The sequence below is a fragment of the Gorilla gorilla genome, chromosome 21, assembly GCF_029281585.2.
Source record: "Gorilla gorilla gorilla isolate KB3781 chromosome 21, NHGRI_mGorGor1-v2.1_pri, whole genome shotgun sequence".
In the NCBI taxonomy this organism is placed as follows: domain Eukaryota; kingdom Metazoa; phylum Chordata; class Mammalia; order Primates; family Hominidae; genus Gorilla; species Gorilla gorilla.
In genome coordinates this window covers 28,273,743-28,294,158 of record NC_073245.2, presented here as the reverse complement: position 1 = coordinate 28,294,158, position 20,416 = coordinate 28,273,743, and the positions used below count along the sequence as shown (strand labels likewise).

Here is a 20,416-nt window from a genome sequence, read left to right as displayed (position 1 = left end):
CCTGAATAGCTGGGATTATTGGTGTGTGCCACCACGCCTGGCTAATTTTTGTGTTTTTAGTAGAGAGGCGGTTTCACCATATTGCCCAGGCTGGTCTCGAACTCCTGACCTCAGGTGATCCGCCCGCTCTGGCCTCCCAAAGTGCTGGGATTACAGGTGTGAGCCACTGTGCCCGGCCAGGAGGACACAACTTCTAATGGGAAGTAAGTTTGGAAACAAGGATGCAAGGAAAACTCAGAGGTCCAGCTTATATCAAGTTATAAGGCTGTCAACACAGATCAGCAAGATCAGAAGAAATAGGAGGAGAAATGAGGCAGAGATAGGGAAAACTGGGATGCTGTTTCCAGATACTTTTCCCTCTCCTGCCTCTGACCAGGGCTGTTCTGACTGGTGGAAAAAAAAGATTTTTTTTTTTAACAATGGGGGAAAACAATATGGGCTAGATATTAAATGATATTAATAAGTTATTAATTTTGTTGGGTATAACAAAATATAATTGTAACAATGTAACTGTATAACAATGAAATTGTGGTTATGTTACAAAAAGAAGTCCTTATGTGTTAGAGATGCCTCCTGAAGTGTTCCCAGGTGAAATGATATAACTGGGATTTGCTGCCAAAACTCTAGCAGGGAAAAGAGTAAGTGAGAGTATTGGAAGACAGAAGAACAGAATGTTGACAACTTCACAGCACCTGACAAGCCCTGGGAATGAGCAGTCTGAACAAATACTGAAAGAAGGAATGTAGGGGAAGAATATAGGTGTAATGAATGAGAGCATCAGCTCTGAAAAATATTCCCTGTGAAAATGATCACTCCCAAAACAAGCCTAGTTTCCTGAAGGAACCAGCTGGGGCCCTGATCCCTGGATGGGACACTGTAGAACACAGATGTCAAAGCTGAGCAAAAGAAACCCACTCATGGTTCGAAATGCAAAAGGTAAGTGGCACCCACCTGAAGCTGGGCTGTCAGGAGCTCAGGAGTACCCCCTTTCCCCAGCAGGCAGTCCTCTCTGGGCAGACAGGAGCCACAGGGAGGCAGAAAAAGAACAAAAAGCGTTCAAGAAAATCAAGGGAAATCCTCAAACTCCAGCAGGGCAGTACCTCCTCTTCCTTAACAGCATCAGGAATGAACCTGCCACAGAAGAAAAGGAGAAAAGAACTGCGGGCAGCTTCCTGGGAACACAGCTGGGGTACAGGTTGAAAGCACGACCTGCCCTGATATGCTGTTGACGCTGAGCATGAAGTGACCTTCTCTGTGCCTGTTATTAATGAAAGGTAATATTCACTGAGCACTTAGTATACACCAGAGACTGTTACAGCCACTGTAGGAGTTTCACCTCATTCTATCCTTTCAACAACCCAATGCGATAGATGCGATTATCCTCTTTAGGATAAAACCGAGGAAACTGAGGTACAGTGAAGTCAGCATCTTGCCCAAGGTGACACAGCTATAAAGTGACAGAGCCTAGAGGAAATGTGGCTGTGGAGACCGTGCTCTTACACAGTAAGGGCAGTGACGGTGAACTCTGGATTGCAAGGATTCTCTGTGTCCATTCTGAGATGAATCAAGATTGGTCATAAGGTGTTAAGTGTTGAATCTGGGTGACGGAGATCTGGTCTATAGAGTTCTATCTACTTCTGGCTGTTTGAAATTTCTCCGCAATAAAAACTTAAATGGAATGTAAAATCCCAAAGCCTGGCCACACCAGAGGCCTGGGAATCCGTAATTCTTGCGATCAATGACGGTCCCCGGGACCTTTGGAAAAAACCTGTCCTGTGGGTCCCAGCCAGACTTCCTCCTCCAAGGCCCGAACCCGGGGGTGACCAACCAAAGTGGATCGCGGCAAAATGGCCACCCCAGATCCAGTCTAACCCTGGCTTGTTTGGTCAAGCCAGACCGCTCCTCATTCCACTCCAGCAAAGCCGAAGAATAGTGGGGCCCCAAGAGACTAGCCCTCAACCGACCAATGCCTCGGGGACACATGGCCCCAGGGATGGTTCCCATTCCACCACCTGGGAAATACCATTCCCCCCAAAAGCTTATTTATTCAACTCCCCCAAAACCGGGGACTTATGGCATCAGCGACTCCCTTTCCCAATACCCGATTTCAGCCAAAGCCGAACCTGTCCCCACCCACAAGAACCCTAGGAGAGATAGCCCGATCCCCCACTCATCACCATCCAGTTTCACGGATGGGCTTCACCCAACTCCCCTGGAGATGCACGCCCACACCCCCAAAAGAAGACATCTGGGAGAGGACGGCCTGCGCCACGCCAGCGCGTTCCCACCACAATCACCACCCCCGCGCCACCCGCACAGTCCCCAAATTCAGCCCATAGTCCAGCCTTTCGGGACCTTCCTTTTCGCGCAGAAAAGGGTACGGCTGCGGCAAGGGTCCCGCGGGAGCCTCACTCACCAGCGCCACCAAAGAACAAGGGGTCGCTCCAGCCACCAGCTGGGGAGCTCCTCCAGCGGGGCGCCAGGACTACACTACCCCGAATCCTCGGCACAGCGCCCGGACCACACCTCCCAGGATGCTCGGCGCCACTAGGCGCGCCCTGAAGGCCGGCAGCTCCCAATGGCCTCTGACGGATCCGTTTCTGAGTAACACGCTCCGGTCACTAGAGAATGGCCACTGTGGCACCTGAATTCTCCCTCTTTTTTCTTAACCACGTGCATAAAACACGTAGAAGCTCCCGAGAAGAGTGCCTGGCCCTACTGTGACCCTCCCTCTGAGCGCCTCTGTCTCGAAAACTACACTTCCCAGAGACCCCTGGAGCGACTTCCGCACCCGGTACCGGCCCCGCCCCTTGGCGCGCGGAAATGACGTTTCGGGGCGCATCCGTTCGGCTTCTGGGGTTGGCGGAGGTGTACGGCTGGCTGACCGAGCTTGTTCAGGTGCTGGTTTGTGTTGCAGCGGCCTGTGGTCTCCCTGGCTCCAGCCGCCTGCTTGGAAAGTCACGCCCCATATTCCTAAACACCGGGCGAACGTTATGTCGTATACCTTTTAGCCCCGTTTAAAGCCTTGAAAAGGCCGAGCAGTCTTCCCGAAGTCTCACATCCCGTACGAGGTAGACCCAATTCTGAGCCCACGCCCTCAACCCGAATACACCTTTTCCGGTGCCCTGAGACCTTTTTCTTCTTTTTGAAATCCGTGAAGTTATTGTTAAACTCTCATCTCCTGAGAAGCAGAAGCCTCAGTCTCGGGCCAGAGCTTGGCCTGCCGTCGGCTTGAATCTCTAGGTCTTTGTTCGGGATCCTGGTTGAGAACAAGATTGCGCTGGTGCCATCTGGGACGCCCCAACTGGGGAGCTAGAGGGGAAGGCCCACGTCACTCTTGAGAGGGCTTTTCCACCTGTGCACCCTCTCACTGCCCTTCACCTTCCTCAGATAGGCTTTCTGAAACTTTGTCATTCTCTTGGAAGACCAAGAAAATGACCGCTGTCTGAAGGGCCAGGGAGATGAGAATTTCCTAAAATTCTTTTTTAGCTCTCAGAGGGTGAATCCATTCCCTTCTCGTACCCCGAGGCTGCATTATTTATTGTGAATTCAGTTCAGTCCTGGCTCCGGAGACATGTCCAGTGTCAATTGGATTCATCCCTCAACATCATTCTCTGCCTCATGAGTCAGTCATCACCAAGAAATTAGTTGTTAATACACATAAAGGTTCAGAACAACAATGCAGGGATGCCCGTGTTCAAGTGTTCACTTGTGCTGGCTGTACGATAAAGACACAGATGGCTGACATCTCTTAAGCCTGGAAATGAAGACTTACAGGATGAGGTGCTGCCTGAGGAATTAGGCAAGATGAGAAGTTGGAAGAACACAGACGAGTAAGGAAGAGTGTAGGAAGTGTGAACAGAATCTCAGGGTCTGAGCCACTGGGTGGACTGTCGTGACCACAGTGAGATTTTCAGCAGCGCGTGGTCTTGCATCCAGCTGATTTGCATATAGACAGAGATGCTAGATGTCCACCATCTAGATGTACACCTCTGTCATACAGATATTTGGTGTGTCCAGCCTCCAGTTTCATCTTTGACAGACCTCAGCATTTAATAATTAGGAGTTTCCATCTAGAAATCTGGATTGCCTGCTTTCTAAAACACTCTTTGCTGCCATGTCCTCTTTTTCTCCTGGCACTTCCCACCCACTCCATGCCATACCTCATCTGGAATACCCTTAGCTCCTCTGAATCCATCTGGTCCTTCAAGACCAAATACCTAGCTCTCTTTCATGAAACCTTCCCTGATCACTATCCTATAGTGACTACTTGAGACTCTTCTAACCCTGGCTGTACTTGGGAGCTTTTAAAAATACAATGCCTGAACACCACCCCAAGAAATGAGTTTGCAGTGGAGCCTGGGCATCCATTATTCATAACAGAGCTGTTTTCCTCTTGAGAAGGGAAGATATTGTGTAATAATGTAGAAGAGAGATCTTGTTTTGGAAAATCAGAAGTTTAGTTATTGGTTGTTGCTATTTCTGAACCATATACCTCGGTAGATCATTTAACCCAGCGCTCTCAAAAACATGCATACATGTCACTTGGGATCTTGTAAGCAGCAAATTCTGAATCAGAATGCCTGATGGAGCCCAAGCATCAGCATTTCTAATAAGCTTCCAGATGATGCTGGTACTGCTTGTCTTCAGACCAGACCGGGTAACAAGGCTGTAAACCAATCAGGGGCTCAGATCTTTAAATTGAATATAAGCAGCTAGATTAAAGAATCTCCAAATTCCTAAATCTCAGAAAGACCATGATTCTATACTTATATTTTCTTTTAATATGTTATCTATTAAATGTAAAGCACCTCAAGGTTAGGAATTGTGTTTTCATTTGTAAAGCCCATAATAGCCAGACTAGGATCTCAACAAATGATGCTGGTTGGATAGTGAACAGGGTTAATGGTCTTGGAATCCAAGCTCCAGAGTTACAGTCAAAAGCAGGACCTAGATATTTTACCTATCTTCCCCAAGGCAGCCCTCTTGCTCCCTTGTTTTCAACATGGACACACATGTCAACAGAGTGAGCGGAGCTGTGTTTGGCATAATGGTTTCTCGTAGTATTCAAGGTTGTGGCTGTGGATTTCATCTAAGAGGTATGAAGGCTGTGGAGTCCTGCTCAGAAGGACCTATACTGGGAGATGGTGCTGGAAAACTACAGCAATCTGGTGTCACTGGGTGATAATGGCTTCTCTTCCAGCTTAAAATCTGACCCACTGAGCAGCTTAAATCCCTCATGCAGGAAAGGCAGTGCATGGAGCAGCTGCCAGATATAGCTGACTTTTGCCTTTTGAACTTGAAAATAAAGACAGGTTATTCATATTTCCCCAGGGAAGGTCAGGTTTTTTTGTTTGTTTGTTTGTTTTGGTATAGTTGAGAATGGGTAGATAGGCATGTGTGTGTGTGCGCGCACACACACTGCTCTTGAGAATTTGCTTTGTCTTTGGTTCTCAGCAGTTTGACATTCATGTGTCTAAATCATTTGTTGTTGTTTGGTATTAATCCAGTTTGAGGTTTATTGAGATTCTCTAACCTGTCAGCCATTGTTTTTCATTAAATTTAGGAACTTTAGCCATCATTATCTTTAAATAATTCTCAGTTTCTTCTCATTTTGGATAATTCTTTCTCAATTTCTTCTCCTTTTGAGTCTCCACTTACACGTATGTTAGACCATTTGATATTGTTCCCGAAGCTCTATCCAATTTTCTTCAGTATGTTTTTCTGTTTGCCAGATTGGTTTCTATTGACCTGTCTTCAGGTTCGCTGAACCTTCCTTTTGCCATCTTCAATCTTTTAAGCCCATCTAGCAAATTTTAAATTTTTATTTGTTACATTTTTAGTTCTAGAATTCCCACTTGTTTCTTTTTAAAATAATTTCCACTGAGATTTCCACCCCCATTTGTTTCTTTGTGATGTGTGTATTTTTCTTTAATATGTTTATGCTAGTTTCTGTAAAGTCTGTGTGCTGAAACCTCTGGACCATCTCAGGATCTGTTTCTGTGACTGCCTTTTTTTCTTAACAGTGGGTCACACTTCCTGTTTTTTCTGCATGTCTAGTAATTTTAAAGTTTTTTATGCAGGACATTTTTTGTGGCATGATTCTAAATTCTCTTATGTTTGTCTGAAAGTGCTTTTTATACCTGTAGGCAGTTTAATTACTGGATGAATGTTTTGAACTTGTGCAGGCTTCATTTTATTCTTTGTTAGGATAGATCTTTGAAAGGTCAAAGTGTTTACCAGGCTCCTCTAACTTGCAGGACTCAAACTCCAAGTTCTTTAACCCATGCAGATATTTTTAAGTCCTTAATTTAGTTCCAGTTAGAGCATATCTTGAGAAGACTTTACTATAAGATGTGGTCCTTATTTTATGGCATGGCCTCTCTGGTTTCTCAGCTGAATGATTGAGGTGTTAATGAGGTTTGTTTATTCTGATTGGGCTGGAATGCCTACACTCGCCAGCCCTGCTAAACTTCTAGTATTTCCATTCTTCTCTCAAGCAGCTGTTTTCTGGTAATCATTGCATATTTGCCCTGCACAAGCAAAGCTCAACTTCAGCTGAGGTGGGCTTTCCCCCCTTTGCACAGCTGCCTCCTTTCTGAGACCTACCCTACCAGTGTCATGTGCTTCACCATCCCTAAAGTCTTTTTTGCCTCCTCATCTCAGTGAGACTAGTGTGTCTTGCCCCCACCATCCCATATCATGGTCAGGAAATTGTCCCCAAGCAGTTAGCCAGGGCAAACGTAGAACTCATTTTCTGAATTTCCCATCTCTCAGGGATCACAATTTTGTGCAACCTATAGTCCAGGGCCTTGAAATAGTTGCTTTATACTTTCCCCAGTGTTATGGTTATTTATAATGGGAATGATCATCTGATACCAGTTATTCCATTATGGTCAGCAGAACAAGTTAATTTGATAACTACTGTAAGTCACAAAATTTATATTTATTTCTCTGGCTATCCTAGATCTAGGACAAATCCTCACATAGGCAGCTAATTTGTTACAATCAATAAGACCATAGTTACATAAGGAACTTTAACTGGTTGTTGGGTTTGTAGCCCTTTCTCTGAAATGCTGGCGAGGTTCCTTTTATTAGAATATTGACAAAAAAATCAGCTGCAAGTTTAATAAGGTTCATCCATTTAAAAAGTCAATTTATGTTTCTGCTTAACTCATAGAAATATACCTCAAAGGTTAATGATATTCAGTAACCAGTTTTGAAGTAAAATAAAATTAGTTTAAAGGGTTAAAAAATTTTAAGATACGTGATTGGTAATATTATTCTTGGAAATACAACATGAGTATTTCAACTACAAGGTCTTTTACCTTTTCTGTAAAGACATTGTTCTGATGATTATGGGACATAACTAATTATACTCTTTATATTCAATTAGTCGGTGTCCTTGTGCTGGTTGAATTAATTACACTTTTAAATTGTAACTGCAGGCATATTTTGTTACATCAGCCCCCTGCCATCTGAGAAATACACTTAAAGAATGTACCAAATTTACTCTGGTTATATCCTCCCTGGCTTGAGGTATTCATGCCAAGGTATGATTACCACACAATGTCAGTCTTGGAAAGAAGAAGGAGTCTGCCCCTGAGAAATGGTTTTATGTCAATATTTGATTTAGTGTATCTACACTCCCTAGTGAGATCTCAAATGACTTAATTCTTTCTCATCAATGTGCCTGTTGAAGTGCAGACTTCTCAGGAGTAGTTGGAGATACTGATTTTTACTGTTTTGTGTGCGAGTTTCTCTCTTGGTTCTGAGTGCCTGAATTTAGTAAGATACACTTGAAGCCTGTCCCTTACAATGGCAATTACTGCATGTGTAATCTGCGTCTACTATACAAACTCAGCAGAAGAGCTTTACGTCATTTGCTGCAAAGATGTTATACAAAGGCATTGCCTTGGGATATTTATGGACCAAACAAGATGGCATTTGTGTGCTGGCTGTCACTTCTGATTGTATTTGAATACATGCTTCTGAATAATAAAGTTCAGAAAACAGGCCGATTTGTTGTCCCAGAAAGGATACATTCAGCTGTTGGATTTTCTTTATTGCTTGGTTTGGCCAAGTAGGTAGTTGGTTTAAGGAGTCGCTGCAAATGTTAGTTATACTATTTTTGTCTTTGTTCCTAATTGTTGCTGCTGTCAAGTATGTTGTTAACAGGGTATTAATACTTTGGCAGAGCTATCAACTCATCAGTTCTAACCACAGATGATTCTGTATCAAAAAGAAATTGAAGTGACTCTGATAGAAACAAATCATGTGAGAATGATACAAAAAACAACATGGTGATGTAGAACTGGAAACCTGATAACTTGGCTAATATTTGTGTGGTCATCCAATCATTTTAGGCAAAGAAAAGAGCAAAAGAAGAGACAGTAAAGGAAAAGATTCCATTTACAGCAGCACCTGCTTAGAAAATAATAAAGCAATGCCATCTCCCCTCAGCTATATCTGTTAAGAACTCTAAACTTTGAGTGACCCTAGTAGGGCAAAACTACTTGGCTGTAACTCAATAATTTTTCCTGACCTCTGAAAAATAGAACCTTTTAAACCAACTATGTAACAGTACTATGGATTCATTCTGACCTATCCAGAGTGCTAGTTTTTAATCCATAATGAACACAGCCACAATGAAACTCTACCTCCTAACATTTAAAAACACTGAAATTTCCCCCTCAGTGAACAACTTGTGAAACTTTTTCAGTGGTGTGTGTAGTAACTCAACCTTTTCACTTCTTTTCTTAAGCCTTGGTAGTTTTTGTTTTACATTAGAAACAAAACAAGAATACTATATATGAAAACCAAAATTCTGATCATAGCAAATCCATTGTATTTAATGACTTTATCATTGAAATAAAAAATTTAAGAGGTAAAGAAACAAAGTCTTCAACCCAAGCTTGAAAAAATATAGCAAAAAGAAACACAAAGGCATAAATGAATACATTGGAAAACAGTGAAACTGTGATAATACTTGTGAAGCGATTTGGGGCTCAGTACCTGTTAGCCAGGATTCATTATTGCTGCTTCCTTATTCTCCTCCAATGTATGTTCCATTTCACCTTGTTCCTGGCAGCTTCTCACAAGCTCTATTGCAGTTTTTTGTTTTGTTTTGTTTTGTTTTGTTTGAGACAGAGTTTTGCTCTTACTGACCAGGCTGGAGTGCAATGGCACAATCTCGGCTCACTGCAACCTCTGCCACCCAGGTTCAAGCAATTCTCCTGCCTCAGCCTCCCGAGTAGCTGGGATTACAGGCACCTACCACCATGCCTGGCTAATTTTTTTTTGTGTTTTTAGTAGAGACAGAGTTTCACCATGTTGGCCAGGCTGGTCTCAAACTCCTGACCTCAGGTGATTGACCCAGCTCAGCCCCCCAAAGTGCTGGGATTACAGGTGTGAGCCACCGCACCCGGCTGCTCTATTGCACTTTTTTTTTTTTTAACTGATAGCGTGATTTACCTGTTTACAGAAACATGCCTTTGGGTAGGTTATTTTTATATTTAAATATATTTTTATTTTTATATATTGAAATGGTTATTTTTTTAATTTAGAAAAATACTTTTTTGTAAATTTTAAACCTTTTATTTGAAAATAATTTCAAACGTAACAAAGTTGCAGGTGCAGTACATGTAACACTGATGCAGTACTTTTAATAACCTATCATCGGTATTCTAATTTGACAATTGACTTGATAATGTGTTTTATAACTTTTTTTTTTTTTTTGCGTGCTAGTATGGGATCCAGCCTAGGATTAGGTTTAGTTGTCATGATTCTAGTATCCTTTAACCTGGAATATTTTTCTTAGGGTTTGTTTTTCTGTCTTTTAAGAACAGGGTCCTCCTTTTTGGTAGCTGAATGTTTTATTTGGGGGTTGTGTGAGGGATATCACATTTGGTAGTGCCTGATTTCTGCCTTGTACAGTTACTATTTTTTTCGTTTCTAAGACCATCTCTGAGGAGACAATTTAAGACCATGCATCCATTAATGATTCTTGCCTAGACTAGTTTTTACCCTAATGGTTACAAAGCTGTAATTTCCAATGCCAACACTCCCTCCATGTTTTCCAGTCAGCACTAGGCATTCAGGTAGGATGTTATTTTATGAAAGAAAATACAGTATTCAGGTAGCAGTGAGAGAAGGACAGGCAAATCACTGATCCTAGTGTCACCAGAGCTATTCAGAGGTGCAGAGAGCTGTGAGAGCTTGGAGAAGGGAATATGGGGTGCAGAGTGGCAGAAGGCAAGGTTGGGGCTACATAAGCTTCCTCACCTGCCTGGCCAAGCTGTCTTGACTCGATTTTGCATGTGGCTGAGCTTATAAAATCATAACAACACAAAACCTACCAGCTGAGAAAAGAAACCTTATCAATTGTTTAAAATTTAAATATGGTAGTTCCCCTCCCCTGCCATCCATGGGGGGTACATTCAAGACTGGTTGCCTGAAACCTTGGATAGTACCAAATCCCATATACTGTACATATGTTTTTGCTATACAAAAAAACTGAAGATATGGTTTAATTTATAAATTAGGCACAGTAAGAGATTCATAACTAATAATAAAGTAGAACAACTATAACAATATATTGTAACAAAAGTTATGTGGATGTGGTCTCTCAAAATATCTTATTGTACTATACTCACCTATTTTCAGACTGTGGTTGCCCCTGGGTAACTGAAACCTCAGAAAGTGGAACTGTGAATAAGGAGGACTACAGTGCTGCATCCACGTGTCCATATATTTAGTATTTTTAGAATAGATTGTCCCTTCATAAGTTAATTTTTTTTACCATATTCATAATTGAGGAAGTCTGAGCATTGCGTTAATATTTTTTAATGACAATAAAACCAGTAGCACTGAGGGCAGATCCTAAAGAATGAAGAAATTAAGGGCAATAAGGAAGACGAAGAGAGTCAGGGATGACTTGTAGCTCTGGTAAAGACAAGAGAGCTTTATTATCAGTGGCAACAGGGAGCCATTAGAAAACCATCTAATGTAGACCAGAGCTTCTCAGACTTCAGTATTCTGGGGATCTTGTTATGATGCAGATTCTGATTCAGGGGCCCCGAGCTTTCTAGTAAGGAGGATGCTCCTGCCCCCAGGACAATGTTTGGAGATGTTGGTCCTCAGGATGTACATTGCAAGTGGCAGGTCAGGTGTGGATAAAGCAAACCAAGACAGCAGCTGAAGTTTTGTCCTAGAAATGGGTTGACATGATACCTCAGTCTTGATGAAATGAAATAGCCATCATTTAGTGATTCCTTTGGGAATTTGTCTTCCAGTAGTTCTGTTAGAGCCCAAAGAACCAGGTCTGCCTCAGTCTCAGGCACAGGCTACTATTTTTGAAGTTCTTTTCAGGAGCCAGATACTGTGCTTTAGTCACATCACCTCACTGAGCCCTCCAGACAGCCAAATGGAGATGACTTCCTTTTTACGGACAGGACATGGAAGCTCTGTGTTAGTGAGTACGTTGCCTAAGGTCATGCAGCCAGTAAGTTGCAGAACTCAAATCTGAACCCTTCTGACTCAGAACTCTGCTCTTACCACATCTTAATTAAGTGCCCACCGCAAACACATGGCTCATGAAATGAATGCCTCGTGCTCCCCGCCCTCCAGCAGCACAATCTAAAGGGAAGGATGTGTCGCAGGTAATTACCATCCAGCCATGTTGGTGGAGAAGAGTACCACCAAGGTATTAGCTTTCCACTCTGCAGGCTTCTTTGGTTAGAACTGTTAAAAATGTCCTTTTATAAAGCAGAAGCTTGAACATTGAATAAGTTGGCATAACATGTTTAAAGGTAATAAATGATTACATCTACCTTAATTCTTTTCATTCCAACATATCGTGACAATTTTCTAATATAAAAGTTGAGAGAATCATACAGTGAATATCCAGATGCCCGCCATAGTTATTTTTTACTATATATCTTTTGTTATACTTTCTGTCATCCCTCTATCCATCCATCAGTTCATTCACTTTTTTGATGCATTTCAAAGTTGCAGACATCAGTTCATCCCTAAATCATTCAGCATACATGTCATTAGAGTTCAGTATTTGTTAATGGTTTTTTTTTTAAATTTAAAACATACAACAAAATGCACAAATCTTAAGTGTACTATTCGATGAATCTTGACAAATGCAGACACCCATAAAACCCAAACCCTTCTCGAGATGAGAATATCCCCGCCATTCTGGAAGGTTTCCTCATGCCCCTTCCCAGTCAAACTCAATTCTGTTGCCTCAAAGGCAGTCACCAAATTAGTGATTCCTGTTCTAGAACATCACATAAATGGAATTAGCTTTTTTTTTTTTTCCTTTTAGAAGCCTGTGGTCTTAGCAAAGAGTTGCAAACATTCAACACATCCTTACTAGGCTCCAGCTATCTATCTGTAAGAATTTGTTTATAGGATATGTTTGTTTTAGTGGAGTAGCAAGAAGGCTTGAAGGACTGCCAAGGACACACTCTTCATACCAAGGCACCCACATCAACGCACTAGATGAGAGAGCATCACAATCCCATGTAAGGGCAGAGTAAGCCCCCGACCCCAGGCTGGGAGATTAATGGGTTACAGCAGTTGGCCCCAACCTAGGGATCTTTGGCTTCCAGGTATCCCCAGAATTACCTTTGAACTCCACTATTATTTTTAGTATTTCAAAATATCAAATTGAAATGATACATTAATCTTCCATAGGGCTGCACAGACTAACAAAAGTACTTTTTTTCTTTCTACTGTTGATTGTTATTGTAGAATTATAATAGCGAACATTTCTGGCATATTTATAATGTATCAATCACTGTTTCAAGCATTTCACATTTTAAATTTCATTTGATAATATCAGTAGCGTAACATCTCATACACGGTCATTTTTTCTGTACTTTTTAAAATGAGAAAATGCATTTTTACTCTAAAAGTGTGGCTTGCTTGGTAGACTAAAAACCTTCAAATATGAGGCCTGTGGAGAAAAATAATGAAAGGAATGGCTGGACTAAATAGAAGCAAGTCGGCTGGGCGCGGTGGCTCACGCCTGTAATCTCAGCACTTTGGGAGGCCGAGGCGGGCGGATCACAAGGTCAAGAGATCGAGACCATCCTGGCCAACATGGTGAAACCCTGTCTCTATTAAAAGTATAAAAATTAGTTGGGCCTGGTGGCGGGCGCCTGTAGTCCCAGCTACTCGGGAGGCTGAGGCAGGAGAATGGCTTGAACCCGGGAGGCTGAGGTTGCAGTGAGCTGAGATCATGCCATTGCACTCCAGCCTGGGTGACAGAGCAAGACGCCGTCTCAAAAAAAAAAAAAAAAAAAAAAAAAAATAGAGGCAAGTCTCTCTTTGATTCTTAAGGAAATCTATGTTTGGGGAACCTTTGTTAACGTATTGAAAATGTGAATAGTGACATTACAGGAAGTTGAAGGTATAAATCATAAGAAATTGGCACTATAGATTTGTGATTAATTGTTCTTGATTTTTACAAAGGCATAAGAGACTGGAGTTACGAGTTCACTTTCCTCTTGTTACTGAGGGGTCTGGGCCAGGGAGTCCGGTTTCTTCCTCTTTCGAGATTTAACCAATTGTGTGACCGTGGATGAGGCATTTGACCCCTTTGGGCCTCAGCTTCCCATGTGTAATGTGTAGTTTGAACTAGTCATCTCTAAAGCCCTTTCCAGGAATGAAAGTATGTGGTTCTCTGACGTTTGCTCCAAGATGCTCATCCGCTGAAAGCCTTGCCCTGGCTCCACGGGCTTCAGCCCTTTGAACAGAAGAGGGCGCCCTAAACATGGTGATTCCTTCCTTTCCCTGCAGGCCCTTTTGGCAATTCAGGTAGAGGACCGGTGCAAGTGTTCTCAACAGTCACGATTCAGTTGTCCAGAGGCCAGCATTTTCCCTGGACAAGGGGTAGCTAAGGCCTCAGAGGAAGCCACTGACTTTGCATCTTTCCAAATCTTGTGAGGTTGAAATTTTAATTATATTTTAACTATGGATATAATTGAAGAAGATGGAAAAAAGACACTATTGTAATTCCACAGTCAGTTACTGCTCTAAAATAAAATGCAGATAAGTAATATAGCCATTCTCGTTCTTGTTGACTGGAGGGGGTGGGGTATGGACGTGTCACGTATTGTCTCAGGGCTCTCAGGGCATGGCTTCATTCATTCATTCCGTATTTTCCGAGGGTCTACTTGGTGCCAACTACTGTTTGTTTATAGCGTCAACCAAACAAAGCCCTTGTCCCCATTGAAGCTAATATTGTATGAGCATTTTCAAAATGGTGGGCTGAAATGGATCCTCAGGCCTCGAAATGCATGCATGGAGCCATATTTGAGCTAACTAAGGGTGTGAAGCTTCCATACACCAAGTAGTTTCCAAAGGAAACTGCCCAGGGACAGAACATCTGCTTATCAGGAGTTTTGCCACTAGCAAAATGGAGTAATTGGGAAAATGACTGTTGAACAAGTTAAATGTACAGGTACAACATTCTTTCTTTCTTTCTTTCTTTTCCTGAGACAGAGAGTCTCCCTCTGTTGGCCAAGCTGGAGTGCAGTGGCGCAATCTCCGCTCACTGCAACTTCTGCCTCCCGGGCTCAAGTGATTCTTCTGCCTCCACCTTCCAAGTAGCTGGGATTACAGGCGCCCACCATCATGCCCGGCTAATTTTTGTATTTTCAGTAGAGACGGGGTTTCGCCATGTTGGCCAGGCTGTTCTTAAACTCCTGACCTCAGGTGATCCACCCACCTCGACCTCCCAAAGTGTTGGGATTACAGGCGTGAGCCACCGCGCCTGGCCCAACATTCTTGAAAGAAGGACAAGAAAGCTACCTGCATTTGTCCACACTGCTCAGTCTCAAGGTAATAAAGGGAGTGGAAGGCTATTAGCATTCAGGCAGACGCAGCAGCTAAAGCGCCTGTTATGGGCAACAGCAGAGGCTGTAGAGTGAGGCTCCCCAAGTTTCAATGCAAGCTCTGCCACTCACCCTCTGGCTGAACTGGGGGAAATTTCTTAACCTGCATGAGGTTCTGTGGGTCACGTGGGGATTCAATGGGTCCACATATTTAAGCCATCAGAACAGTGGCCTCGCACACAGTAATTGCTCAGTAAATTTTCACTATACTTACTGGTGTGATTATCAGTATAACCTTAAATTGGTCCCGTTCCTGATTTCTTTTCATTCTGACTAAATCCTTTTAAATCTTGGGTTAAAAGGCTAAATAAATATGCTTAGCCAGAACAAGAGAAAGGTTTGTTGAGCATCTGCTATTCTACTGTTCTAGGAACAAGGATTTGGCAATAAATGAGATAGAGCCTCTGTCTTCTCAGGAGCTTACAGCAGACAATAAATACATTAAAAAGCAAACAAACAAGTTCAGATGTAATGGATTTGAGTAGTATTTCTCTCTTTGGAATGAATTATAACCACATTAAAATCTTACTTGTGATGTTCTTGATGCTACACATTCCTGTAAGAGAACATCTTCCACTTAAGGAATTGATGTATGAATCCTAGCAAAAAACTGAGTAAGTCAGGATATCTTCTGGCTTTCTTTTCCAATTCCACAAGATGTAAGCAGAAACTGGAGATGCTACACATTCTCTTTTGGTAGAAGAGCATTGCACTTGACTACAACAAGATTTTAAGCCTGATTATTATATCTTGAATTGTGTTTGTTCACAATTCAAACTGGCTAAAGACTGAATTCCAGGCTGATATTCTTAGTGTGGTTCCAGCAACTGGAAAATGGATTGTGTTTCCTTTCAGCCTTCTAATTCCTGGGTGAAATGAATATACAGTCATGTACCATATAATGACATTTCCTGACTGCATATATGACGGTGGTCCCATAGGATTACAAATACCACACTTTCTGTCTACCTTTTCTATGTTGAGATATGTTTAGAAACATGAATGCTGTGTTTAGATATGTTTAGACAAACAACTACTTAGCATTATGTTACAGTTGCCTACAGTTTTCAGTACAGTAACAGGCTGTACAGGTTTGTAGCCTAGGAACAATAGGCTCTACCATACAGCCTGGGTGTGTAGTAGGCTATGCCATCTAGGTTTGTGTAAGTCACTCTGTGATGCCATCTAGGTTTGTGTAAGTCACTCTATGATGTTCGCACAATAAAGTTGCCTAACGATACTTTTCTCAGAATGTTTCTCCGTCATTAAGCAACACATGACTGTATGTTACTGCTGTTATGTTTCATAGCAGCCAACCATCTTCAGCAGGGAGAGTTTCTAGTAGCCCAGACAGCATTTTTGTGCAAATTAGAAAAAGATGCCCCCTTCCTTAAGGTATTTTTCTGCCATCTACCTGAAATTTTTTATAATAAATATTCATTTCTACAAATATTCAGTGCACACCCTGCTCAACCATATCAAACAGCTCTCCTAATAGGTCTAATGAAGTCCTTCAAAGAGAGAAGCAGTACAATTTATATTATAACTTTATTTTTAATTGCCTTCTTTTTACCCTTTCGCCTTGTAACCAGTGTGACAAAACACATTCTTGTCGCCTCCAGGCAGACAAAAAGATGCATACCAGTGATTAGTAAGTCTATACCAGATCCTAGGAATTGAGTACATCCTTGGGAGGGGGAGGAGACAGTCAGTTAATATCTAGATGACCACAACAAACAAGGAAATAAAATTGCAATTCCCTCCAAAACACAAAGAACCCCTAAAACAAAACCAAAAAATGTCTCAGTCTGACCTGGCACTGGGCCATCTTTTTCAGCTGCCAGATTAGCTTTCCTGCTTTTATCCATCAATAGAAGGAGTATTGCTCCATTGTTTTGCAATTACAATGGCTCTGTGATCTCTTGAATCAAAATTGAACTTTGTCTTCTTGTGTGAGAGAATACAAGATCCATCCCATATCAGTTTTCTGGAGCTCCAGATCCATTCTCTAATGCTAGGCAGACGTCTCTGCTAGACTGACCATTAGGCACTTTAAGCTGAGCATGCCTCAAACTCACCCCGTCCTTTCCCTCCCAAACCTCTTTCTCCTCCTGTAGTCCCCACATTGACTTCCTGACTCTTCTCTCAGTTTCACAAATGATTAAGTACCTTCTTAGAGTTCCTTTCCCTTCACCTGACACACATCAGTTTCCACCACCTGCTGCGTGCTCTGCATGTGGACATCTGTCGGGATCTCTCTGTTCCCATTGCCTCAGCATTGGATGAAGTCTTGGGCCCTTGTCATTTCTCCCTGGGACTAATGCAGTGGCTTCTCAGCTAGCGTTTTAGCCATTCCCAAGTCTCCTCACCTCTTTTCAATTTTCTGCTCCCCTGTTATCTGAACAGAACTGGGACCATTTACCCACACTGCTTATAAACCTCTAGTGGCTGCCTACTGCCTTCAGAATCAAATCTCCACTCTGTTCCAGTCTACCCCAACCTGCCACTAGTTTTAACCACTATTCACTGCTCTCCTTTCTGCTTCTCCTCCCTATCCCACAGTATTCCCTGCCACTTTTCACTACTTAAAATTTTAGAATTCCCTCAAAATGATGGGCATCAAGCCTCCTGTACTTCATGGATTGAATACCACCACGTTCTTCCTCTGGCAAACATTTTTTTTAAAATAAATAAATTAATTAATTTATGACACAGGGCTCTCTCTGTTGGCCAGGGTGGAGTACAGTATCTCAGTCGTGGCTCACTGCAGTCTCAACCTGCTGGGCTCAAGCATTCCTCCCATCTCAGCCTCCCAGAATGCTGAGATTACAGATGTAAGCCACCGCGCCTGTCCCCTCTGGCAGCTCTTATTCATCCTTCAGGTCCAGCACAAGTTGTCACTGCTTCTCTGAAGTTTTCCCACCCCCACCCTCTTCCTTTGATTTTCCTAGCACATTTTATAAAGTTCTGTCTTGATATTTTTGTCATGATGTGCTGCAACATGTTTCCCCTCCCAGGGGAGATGCCCGCTCTCACTTCTTTCCCTAAGGCACTCAGGGCTGACTCAGTAAGGACTGTACTCAAGGGTTGGTTGAAACCTTGAAATGGAAAGATAAGGACAATGAGACAGGCAGGTGGTTCTGTGGGCTGTTGAGCAACTCTTGATGAGCTTCAGGGACACAAGTGAGGAGACTGCGGGTGCCCTGGTGGCCACTAGTTGTTTGGACTGCTGGAAAACAGATTGTTAAAAATAAAAATTTTCATCAGAATGTTTTCTTCTTTTGTACGCATGACATTCTGTGCTTCTGATGAAACTGGGCCTTTACAAAATGAAATAAAAGGATCTGTGCTATTATTGACTATAAAGTGATCATCTTTAAAAAGACAGACACTAAGAAAGAAATTACTAATTCAGTGAATTGAAAGTCCAGAGTTCTAGAATTGATTTATGGGTTCCAGCAAGGATCAGATATTTAAATGATTAGGTTTTTTATCATCTTCCAACTTCTTATTGTTCAAAATTGTTACAAAAATGAATTCAGGCTGGGCACGGTGGCTCACACCCGTAATCCCAGCACTTTGGGACGCCGAGGAGGGTAGATCACCTGAGATCAGGAGTTTGAGACCAGCCTGGCCAACATGGTGAAACCCTATCTCTACTAAAAATAATAACTAAAATATTAGCTGGGCATGGTGGCACATGCCTGTAATCCTAGCTACTCAGGAGGCTGAGGCAGGAGAACTGCTTGAACCTGGGAGGTGGAGTTTGCGGTGAGCCGAGACTGCGCCACTGCACTCCAGCCTGGGTGACAGAGCAAGACTCTGTCTCAAAAAAAAAAAAAAAAAGAAAAGTGAATTCAGTCTTGCTTATATATTTTGAGTTCCTTAGAGTTCAACATTCTACTGAAAATATAAGATGAATGGGTTTCATTATCTTGCCTGCTTAAATTTATTGATGCAGGGGTAGAAGCAGGAAAAGAAAAATAAGAAGAAAAATAATTAATTGATGCGCAAGTTTGTGGGGTTTTTTGCCAGGGAACAGATTTTTTTCAGGACTGTGTCTTTTTTTTTTTTTTTAAAAAAAACAGGAAGATTATCTTGGATTATGACTAATTAGATTAATTTTAAAAACAAAATATATATTAATTATAAATATATTCATTTATATAAGAAATATATTTATATATTTATAAATACATTCTGTTATCTTAGTGTGACAACATGCTATAATGTATGTAGACAGCTAACAGCCATTTATCAGGGGTTTACAGTGTCCTGCTCAGCTGAGCCCCTGGGATTCAAAGGGGAGGGACCCTGCTCCTGGACCCAAGATGCTCATAGTCTCATTGGGGAAATGACGAGGTAGAAAAAAATAATCACAAGGCAATGTAGTAAGTGTAAAAAGGCCTTTAACATTCTGTTGGCGCACAAAGTTCAATCAGATATTCTCTGCTGATGCAGAGGCACATGTCACAAAGGGGGACACAAGCTGGCTCCAGGTGTGGCCAAAAAAGTGTGCAGTGAGGTTCTCTAGTCTATTTTTTTTCTTTTTCTCTATTCTGGCTTCTCAATATGATGTCTAGTCTAATCAAGCAAATTCACTTATAAGCAGGTGAAAGTTCAAGAAAGGGGCCTCAGAAGTCTTCTGGTTTGGCCCATTCCTTTGTGATGAAGGTTCTAGACATAGGGACTGGGGTTTGTGTGAGGTCACCCAGGTGATTGCACAGTGCCAGCCCTCAAAGCCAGGTCTAGGGCTGCATCCCACTTCCCAAGATGCCCTGAAGTCTTGAGGTGTCTACTAGGAAAGCGTTGCATTACTGGGCCAGGTGGAAACCAAACTCTAAAATCAATGCTGTAGAGAGATGCTTTCAATTTTATTTTAAAACTGTGTTTTGATTACATTTGTCATTAACTTTTCTGACTTAGGAAAGAAGCTTCGTATTACAACAAGCTGACATGTTTTTAGCTCAAGAGTAGAGACTTCTGTCAATCATGTGGGATCATGAATGCCTCAAAGGTTGGAGGTCCATGCGTTGACCAAGAAGAACTCCAGCTGCTTCAGATTGCTTGATTGTCACTGAAAAGTACACCCAATATGAAGAAGATTGCAGTTAACTGGAGATTAAAATTAGATGTCTTAATAAGGCAAATCATTTCAACGTATTTCTTCCCTTTCTTTGATTTCCTCTCATGTGTATTATAACACCTCTTACTAGAGGGCTCCAGAAGGAACTGCTCTCACCCTTACCTGCACTGTTTTGTTGAAAAGGAATGTTTCTGATTTTACCTCCTCATTTTTACTACTTCTTCTTATCTTTTTTTTAAAATTTTATTTTCATGGTATGACACGTGAAAGACCTCAGGGGTTTTGGCATGTGTGTTAGCCAGAGATGTTCTACAGTTTCTTTAGTGATATAAGACAATCTTCTTTTGGAGAGTGTTTCAAGCACCGAAGGCTTAATATTGCCATTTTCACATTTGGATGGCATTTTTCCAAATGTCTTGTG

At 42.1% G+C, this 20,416-nt stretch overlaps 1 protein-coding gene and 1 long non-coding RNA gene across 14 annotated transcripts in view; one reads left to right on the top strand and one right to left on the bottom strand.

Annotated features, from left to right (window-relative positions):
• Nucleotides 1-20,416, bottom strand: part of ZNF133 (zinc finger protein 133) — a 53,390-nt gene that overhangs the window by 26,143 nt on the left and 6,831 nt on the right. For 4 of the 12 annotated variants that reach the window (XM_019017503.3, XM_055372920.1, XM_063702307.1 and 1 more), the window contains exon 1: nt 952-1,130. The exons of 1 other annotated variant lie outside the window; for it this stretch is intronic. The gene's annotated coding sequence lies outside the window, so the exon portion shown is untranslated. Of the gene's footprint in view, nt 1-951; nt 1,131-2,416; nt 2,538-20,416 lie in introns of those variants that run through there. 7 more of the 12 variants (XM_055372924.2, XM_019017502.4, XM_055372925.2 and 4 more) reach the window with 7 other exon arrangements.
• On the top strand, nt 2,842-20,062 carry LOC129529116 (uncharacterized). 2 transcript variants are annotated; one of them, XR_008674525.1, is made up of 2 exons: nt 2,842-3,071; nt 19,836-20,062. It is a non-coding gene; the product is annotated as an uncharacterized lncRNA (long non-coding RNA). The 2 variants fall into 2 exon arrangements; XR_008674526.2 differs by lacking the exon at nt 2,842-3,071 and adding an exon at nt 19,669-19,735.